Source organism: Limulus polyphemus, unplaced genomic scaffold (assembly GCF_000517525.1).
Source record: "Limulus polyphemus unplaced genomic scaffold, Limulus_polyphemus-2.1.2 Scaffold6209, whole genome shotgun sequence".
NCBI classification, from domain to species: Eukaryota; Metazoa; Arthropoda; class Merostomata; order Xiphosura; family Limulidae; genus Limulus; species Limulus polyphemus.
In genome coordinates, this window is record NW_013671819.1 from 38,537 (window position 1) to 46,720 (window position 8,184).

General features: G+C 31.6%; 1 protein-coding gene across 1 annotated transcript in view; it reads right to left on the reverse strand.

Moving 5' to 3' along the window:
* LOC106473480 (hematopoietically-expressed homeobox protein hhex-like) overlaps positions 1–6,591 on the reverse strand; it is a 30,377-nt gene extending 23,786 nt beyond the window's left edge. Inside the window, exon 1 of the mRNA XM_022401904.1 lies at positions 6,495–6,591. The gene's annotated coding sequence lies outside the window, so the exon portion shown is untranslated. The remainder of the gene's footprint in view (positions 1–6,494) is intronic.
* Positions 6,592–8,184: the final 1,593 nt, after the last annotated feature.

The window sequence follows — 8,184 nt, forward strand, 5'->3', positions numbered from 1 at the left end:
ATGTATGAACATAGCCTTGCTGACAGAAGAGACAAACAAATGTATGAACATAGTCTTGCTGACAGAAGAGACAAGCAAATGTATGAACATAGCCTTGCTGACAGAAGAGACAAACAAATGTATGAACATAGTCTTGCTGACAGAAGAGACAAGCAAATGTATGAACATAGCCTTGCTGACAGAAGAGACAAACAAATGTATGAACATAGTCTTGCTGACAGAAGAGACAAGCAAATGTATGAACATAGCCTTGCTGACAGAAGGGACAAGCAACTGTATGAACATAGTCTTGCTGACAGAAGAGACAAGCAAATGTATGAACATAGCCTTGCTGACAGAAGAGACAAACATTTTTAAAACATTGACTAATTGTGGTACATCTTTAGAGTTATTAGTATTTTTAAAACATCGACTTGGTATTGTGGTACATCTTTAATATTATTAGTATTTTTAAAACATCGACTTGGTATTGTGGTACATCTTTAATATTATTAGTATTTTTAAAACATCGACTTGGTATTGTGGTACATCTTTAATATTATTAGTATTTTTAAAACATCGACTTGGTATTGTGGTACATATTGAAAATTATTAGTCTTTTATGATCAATCTGATCATAATAATTGCCGTTTAGAATAAATGAGATTCCTCAGAAGTAAATGTCATCAACTTCACAAAACATTATCTAAGAAAGACATTGTCCAACTTGTTGCTATCTAAGAAAGGCATTCTCCCAGTTGTTGTTGATATCTAAGAAAGACATTGTCCGAGTTGTTGTTGCTATAAATTAAGTGAGTACTTAACTGTATATATATATATATATATTTTTATAATGGTATTGTCCGAATTGTTGTTGCTATCAAAGAAATACATTGTCCGAGTTGTTGTTGTTATAAATCAAATGAGTACCTGACTGTATATTTATTTTTGATAATGGTATTGTCCGAATTATTGTGATGTTTGTGATGTTGCTGGTTTTTACAGTGAATTTTATATTGTTATGTTTACTGTTCAAGTATTCAAGAAATTGAGAATCTTGGTCAGAGTTCTTAAAGATGATAAATGTGTTATCAACATAACTCCGGTAGTGAAGCAGATTAAACTATTGCTGACAGTTTTCCAAATATTATTTTTCATGATAACAAAATAGATTGGCCAAAGAAGACGCCAGTGTAAAAACTACAGCAACACCATCAATCTGATCACAATAATTGCCGTTTAGGACAAAATGAGATTCCTCAGAAGTAAACGTCATCAACTTCACAAAAAAACGATCTAAGAAAGGCACTGTCCGAGTTGTTGTTGCTATCTAAAAAAAAATCATTGTCCAAGTTGTTGTTGCTATCTAAGAAAATCATTGTCCAAGTTGTTGTTACTATCTAAGAAAGACATTGTCCAAGTTGTTTTTGCTATCTAAGAAAATCATTGTCCAACTTGTTGTTGCTATCTAAGAAAAATCATTGTCCAAGTTGTTGTTGCTATCTAAGAAAATCATTGTCCAAGTTGTTGTTACTATCTAAGAAAATCATTGTCCAACTTGTTGTTGCTATCTAAGAAATACATTGTCCGAGTTATTGTTGCTATCTAAGAAAATCATTGTTCAGCTTCTTGTTGCTATCTGAAAAAGACATTGTCCAACTTGTTGTTGCTATAAATCAAATGAGTACTTGACTCTATATATATATATTTGTTTATAATGGTATTGTCCAACTTGTTGTTGCTATCTAAGAAATACATTGTCCGAGTTATTGTTGCTATCTAAGAAAATCATTGTTCAGCTTCTTGTTGCTATCTGAAAAAGACATTGTCCGAGTTGTTGCTATAAATTAAATGAGTACTTGACTGTATATATATATATTTATAAAGGTATTCCGTTATACGGCAATTCAACTTCAAAGCTGGCACAATGAACATTGCTATCTAACTTCAATTGTTGTATTTCACCAGAAAATTAAAAACTGTCTTTCAGCGTGTACTCATTGCTGGTGAACATATTCAAGAATTCAACTAGAAAACCAGCCAAAGCATGGTTGGAAGTTCCAATGCTAACAAATATAGGTCGCAATGGAAATTCTTTATTGTCAATTCAAGCTTTATCCAAGCTAATCTAGTTATTCAAGGTATATACTTTTAGTGATATTGTAAATAAACGTTTTGCTCATGGTTTAAAATTCAGTGTTCCGAATAAGTTTGACGAACTTTTAAAATTACTCTGACATCAACCAATTTCGTCTAATACTGATAAATAGTTTAGTAATATTAAAGCTCGAATTAGTGGAATAGCGTTGACCACTTTTAATAATTACATTGGAATTAACAGCTTTGAAGAATCTGAGTAAAACGATAGTATTATTCAGCCAAGTTTATATAGTTACAGCGTGATCCTACTGATGCAAAGGAAGCCAAGTTACAAAGGTACATAATAAAACAGAGAAAAAAAACAATACTTGAACATTAGACCAATGAATACAAGTTGAAAGACAAAATTTTCCTAATGAATGCAACAATGGATGTTTGATAGCAATATTCATTTTGGCAGCTTTGATGTTGAGTCGCTGTAAACAAACATACTATTGGACGATATTATGAATTAGGTGCTGATTTCTCATTATTTAATTTCTGTAGTGCATATTGGTGTATAGAAGCTTTTGAAGCTTTGTACTGTCGGTTTTGGTTTGTGTCTTAGTGAACGCTCCTGAAGAAGCTGTAAAGCGAAACGTTGAGTGTCTAATTAAATACAAATAACGTTTTAGAGTTATAAGGTCGTTTATTTCTAGTATTAATTTGTGCCGATTTGACAACTCAGACAATGGGATCATTTCTAAATTAGATGAACTTTCCTACTAATGAATCTCGTTTTCTTCTGACTTGCAATCTTTATGATCAGATTGATGGTATTGTTATGGACTTTAAACAAGCACCCTCTTTTTAGCCAATGTATTACTGTGTTATAGTTTAAACTATTTTATTACCGTAGATATGTGGATGACACGTTTTACCATCTGTAAGAACTCTGGTCAGTTGCTTACTTACTTGAACAGTAAACACCAACAAGATGACAGACGTCCATTTCTTGATGTGTATTTGAGGTTAAGCACAAAGCTACACAATGGGCTATCTGTGCTCGGCCCACCACGGGTATCGAAACCCGGATGCTAGCGTTGTAAATCCGCAGACATACCGCTGTGCTACTGGGGGCCCTGTGGTTAGTAACAATAATAATGTCTTCAAGTTTAGATTATACTATAAGATAAAATAAAATAAATATTTCTTGGTTTTTATTATAATTTTGCAAGTTTTATATCAAATATTTTAAACAAAACTTTATTAAAATTTTGTTCCATCGTGCATATAAACTATATAGTACTTATGAAATTTTGTGTAAAGAGTTCAATAACATCAAAGAATTCTTATGTAAAAATGTTTTTTCCCATTTTAATTATTGATAGAATACTTCGTAATTAATTGAATAAGCGAAGTAAAACAACTACATTAGGAGTTCTGAACTTATCCTCATCTTATTATCTTGTAATTGATAAATATTCTTTGATCATTAAAATCAGTTCAAAATGACATTCGAAGGGTGTATCCACAAATACAACTAAGGTATGTTGTAAAACTAATTGTAGCTTCTTTTTTTTTCTTAATTATAGTTGTCAAACGTTGTTCATACATTTGCTTGTCTCTTCTGTCAGCAAGACTATGTTCATACATTTGTTTGTCTCTTCTGCCAGCAAGGCTATGTTCATACATTTGTTTGTCCCTTCTGTCAGCAAGGCTATGTTCATACATTTGCTTGTCTCTTCTGTCAGCAAGGCTATGTTCATACATTTGTTTGTCCCTTCTGTCAGCAAGGCTATGTTCATACATTTGCTTGTCTCTTCTGTCAGCAAGGCTATGTTCATACATTTGCATCGACTAATTGTGGTACATCTTTAAAGTTATTAGTCTTTTTAAAACATTGACTAATTGTGGTACATCTTTAAAGTTATTAGTCTTTTTAAAACATCGACTAATTGTGGTACATCTTTAAAGTTATTAGTTTAGTAACTAAGTAAATAAATCATGTGATTAGTAACTAAGTAAAGAAATCATGTGACTAGTAACTAAGTAAAGAAATCATGTGATTAGTAACTAAGTAAATAAATCATGTGACTAGTAACTAAGTAAAGAAATCATGTGACTAGTAACTAAGTAAAGAAATCATGTGATTAGTAACTAAGTAAAGAAATCATGTGACTAGTAACTAAGTAAATAAATCATGTGACTAGTAACTAAGTAAAGAAATCATGTGACTAGTAACTAAGTAAAGAGATAATGTATTTAATAAACAAGAAAAGATATAATGTGACTAATAACTAAGTAAATAGATTATGGGACTAGTAGCTAACTAAAGAGATCAGGTGACTAATAACTAAGTAAAGAGACCAGGTGACTAGTAACTAAGTAAAAAAGCCAGCTGACTAAGAACTAAGTAAAAAGACCAGGTGACTAATAATTAAGAAAATAGACCAGATGACTAATAACAAAATATAGAGATCAAGTGACTAATAACTAAGAAAAGAGATAATATGACTAATAACTAAGTATAGAGATCAGGTGAATAATAACTAAGAAAAGAGATAATGTGACTGATAAATAAGAAAAAAGATCAAGTGACTAGTAACTAAGTAAATAGATTATGGGACTAGTAGCTAACTAAAGAGATCAGGTGACTAATAACTAAGTAAAGAGACCAGGTGACTAGTCACTAAGTAAAAAGATCAGGTGAATAAGAACTAAGTAAAATGATCAGGTGACTAGTCACTAAGTAAAGAAGCCAGCTGACTAAGAACTAAGTAAAAAGACCAGGTGACTAATAATTAAGAAAATAGACCAGGTGACTAATAACAAAATATAGAGATCAGGTGACTAATAACTAAGAAAGGAGATAATATGACTAATAACTAAGTAAATAGACCAGGTGACTAATAACTAAGTATAGAGATCAGGTGACTAATAACTAAGTAAAGAGACCAGGTGACTAATAACTAAGTAAAGAAACCAATGACTAAGTGAAGATATAATGTGACTAATAACTAAGAAAAAATAAAATGTGACTAATAACTAAGAAAAGATATAACGTGACTAATAACTAAGAATAGAGATCAGGCGAATAAGAACTAAGTAAATAGAACAGTTGACTAGTAAGCAACTAAAGAGATTGGGTGACTAGTAACTAGGTAAAGAGACCAGGTGACTAGTAAGTAAGTGAAGTAAGTGAAAAGACCAGATCTAATATTTTAACTAGGTTCTTACTTGCTAATACATCGGCTGTTTTAATTGTGTGACGAATCATTTGTGGGAAAAAAAGGAAACTGGTGTGTCAGTTTAGCCAACCACACCCCCGAATGTCCTCATTCTTCGTTAGTTTCTTTCATGCCTCAAGTTACTGGTTAGCTTTCATACCGTTTATTACCAGTGGGGTCCACATCTTGCACAATATGTTATGTTTTACCTGTTACAGCATTCATTGTAAAGAACAAAGCACACACACATATATATATATATACATAAATTGTTCACTGGTTAAATGAACAACGAGTTGAAGGATATCTAGACAGACAGTCTATCCCTAACACTGTCTGGATGTTTGTCAAGCAGTCACATCCCTCCAATATTGTAGTTTTTAGATATGGTAATAAATTACCGTTTTTTGTGATGCTAAACATTATCGCCTCCCCCACCCTTACTCTTTTTTATAGTTCTATTAAATATTCTTCATGCGTTATTTGAATATCAGGGTAATTATTCAAAAGAAAGTTAAATCTTCTCAGAGTCAGGTATTTCAAAAACATTTATATATATATATTATCCTCTATACTTCTTATGAAATCAAATTTTAAATTATTAATCTAAGTATTTAGGTATGCCTAAAGCTGAAACTCGTGGTAACATGACAAGAGATTGAAAGTTTAACTCAATTAAACAGAATAGTCTAAAGCTGAAACTCGTGGTAACACGACAAGAGATTGAAAATTTAACTCAATGAAACAGAATAGTCTAAAGCTGAAACTCGTGGTAACATGACAAGAGATTGAAAATTTAACTCAATGAAACAGAATAGTCTAAAGCTGAAACTCGTGGTAACATGACAAGAGATTGAAAGTTTAATTCAATTAAACAGAATAGTCTAAAGCTGAAACTCGTGGTAACATGACAAGAGATTGAAAGTTTAATTCAATTAAACAGAATAGTCTAAAGCTGAAACTCGTAGTAACACGACAAGAGATTGAGAGTTTAACCCAATTAAACAGAATAGTCTAAAGATGAAACTCGTGGTAACATGACAAGAGATTTAAAGTTTAACCCAATTAAACAGAAATTCGTGTTCTTAGAGCCTCTTTCTCATAGAGATGCCTGCACGAGGATAAGCAGTTTAAGTTTTTCATGTTTTCCACTTAACAAGTATTTAATGATCTTCTTACAGCTTATTACAGAATAAACTTCCTGACATTAGCTTCGTTTACTTTGCTGCAAGTCGGTTAACCACGTGACGTTGGACGCACACGGTGTTGTTTTGAACGTCGATCAAAGAACAAACGACTTTCGTTATGATTGAGTCGATGAAAGCGACTTAGCTGACTCGTAGACTCCTAGTCAGTGTCAATAATCTTCCAAAGGTGTTTACCTAGCTCTCTGAACTCTTCTCTTATTGGTTGTACGTTTATATGCTTCAATCAACTAACCAATGAAAATGACCAGAAGCAAATCAATCGATTGTGAGAGCTACAGATGCTTCGTTTCTAAAACACATATTCTTCAAGATAAAACAAATATATTTTATAAACATATTTTATACCAGAAACAAAGCAGGAATTTTTTTAAAAAAAACTAATCGTTGCGTTTAATGGTGCTTGGTAGCCAAGTGATTTAATGTCTTTGTTAAAGTTTTTACGTTTAATAGATACAAAACCTACTAGGCCTTGTAATGGAATACCTAGCGCTGACAGAAACCCCCTAAACTTCAAGAAATTAGTTCAGATTTTAACTGTACATCACGTGTTATAAGATGTTTTGTTTGTATTGTTGTAAGCTATACTTTTAATTATGTTGCTTGTTCTAAGTTGACGTCACGTCTTTCTCATACATTCTGATCTAGATTATAAATACCAAATAGGTGTGTAGTTGTGGTGGTTGTAGTTCATTTTTCAACAAAACAGTTGAGTGAATCGGTCAATTTGTTAACTACAATGGTTACTTTGTGCGAGTAAGTTGATTTGGTTTTACGTTAGTCCTAGGTTGTTAAAATGTTGCAACGTCATTTATAACGTAGGTCTACACCAATTTACGACAGTGTACAACTGTTATAATTAAAGTAGACTAGACTATTATTTTATATGGAATTATTTTCTCCAGGTAATTTAGGAGAACTCGCCAACGAGTATAGTTACTTTTTTTTAAAATAAACTATACCCACAGGTGGTTAGACATCAGGAGAGGTAGCATAATACAGTTGTATAGTCCAAACGTGATACCAATACTTGGTCTACTGTTTATCTTCTTATTTATCCTTAATCGAGGCTCCAAACAACTATGTTTCGATGTTTCAAATTATCTTTCTTCTAAAAACATGCACACACATGGATAAGAGGTTAAAGTTAGAGTTTATTACACTTGGATGAGCAAGATTAAACATCCAATTTAGTGGAAATATTAATTTTAAAATTTTCCTTTTCTACAACTTCATATTTATAGGACCGTCAACATTTCTATTCCATCAAATCGTCTTTGTACTACATCTTTTAGAATTGTTAGTCTTTCAGATATCAAGTTGATATTGTGATATCCCAAGTGAATATTTGCTCTACTTCTTAAACTTTAATTGTGGTACATCCTTAAAGTTATTAGTCTTTTTAAAACATCAACTAATTCTGGTACATCTTTAAAGTTATTAGTCTTTTTAAAACATCAACTAATTGTGGTACATCTTTAAAGTTATTAGTCTTTTTAAAACATCAACTAATTGTGGTACATCTTTAAAGTTATTAGTCTTTTTAAAACAGTCACATGATTTCTTTTCTTAGTTATTAGACACATGATTTATTTACTTAGTTACTAGTCACATGATTTATTTACTTAGTTACTAATCACATGATTTATTTACTTAGTTACTAAGTCACATGATTTCTTTTCTTAGTTATT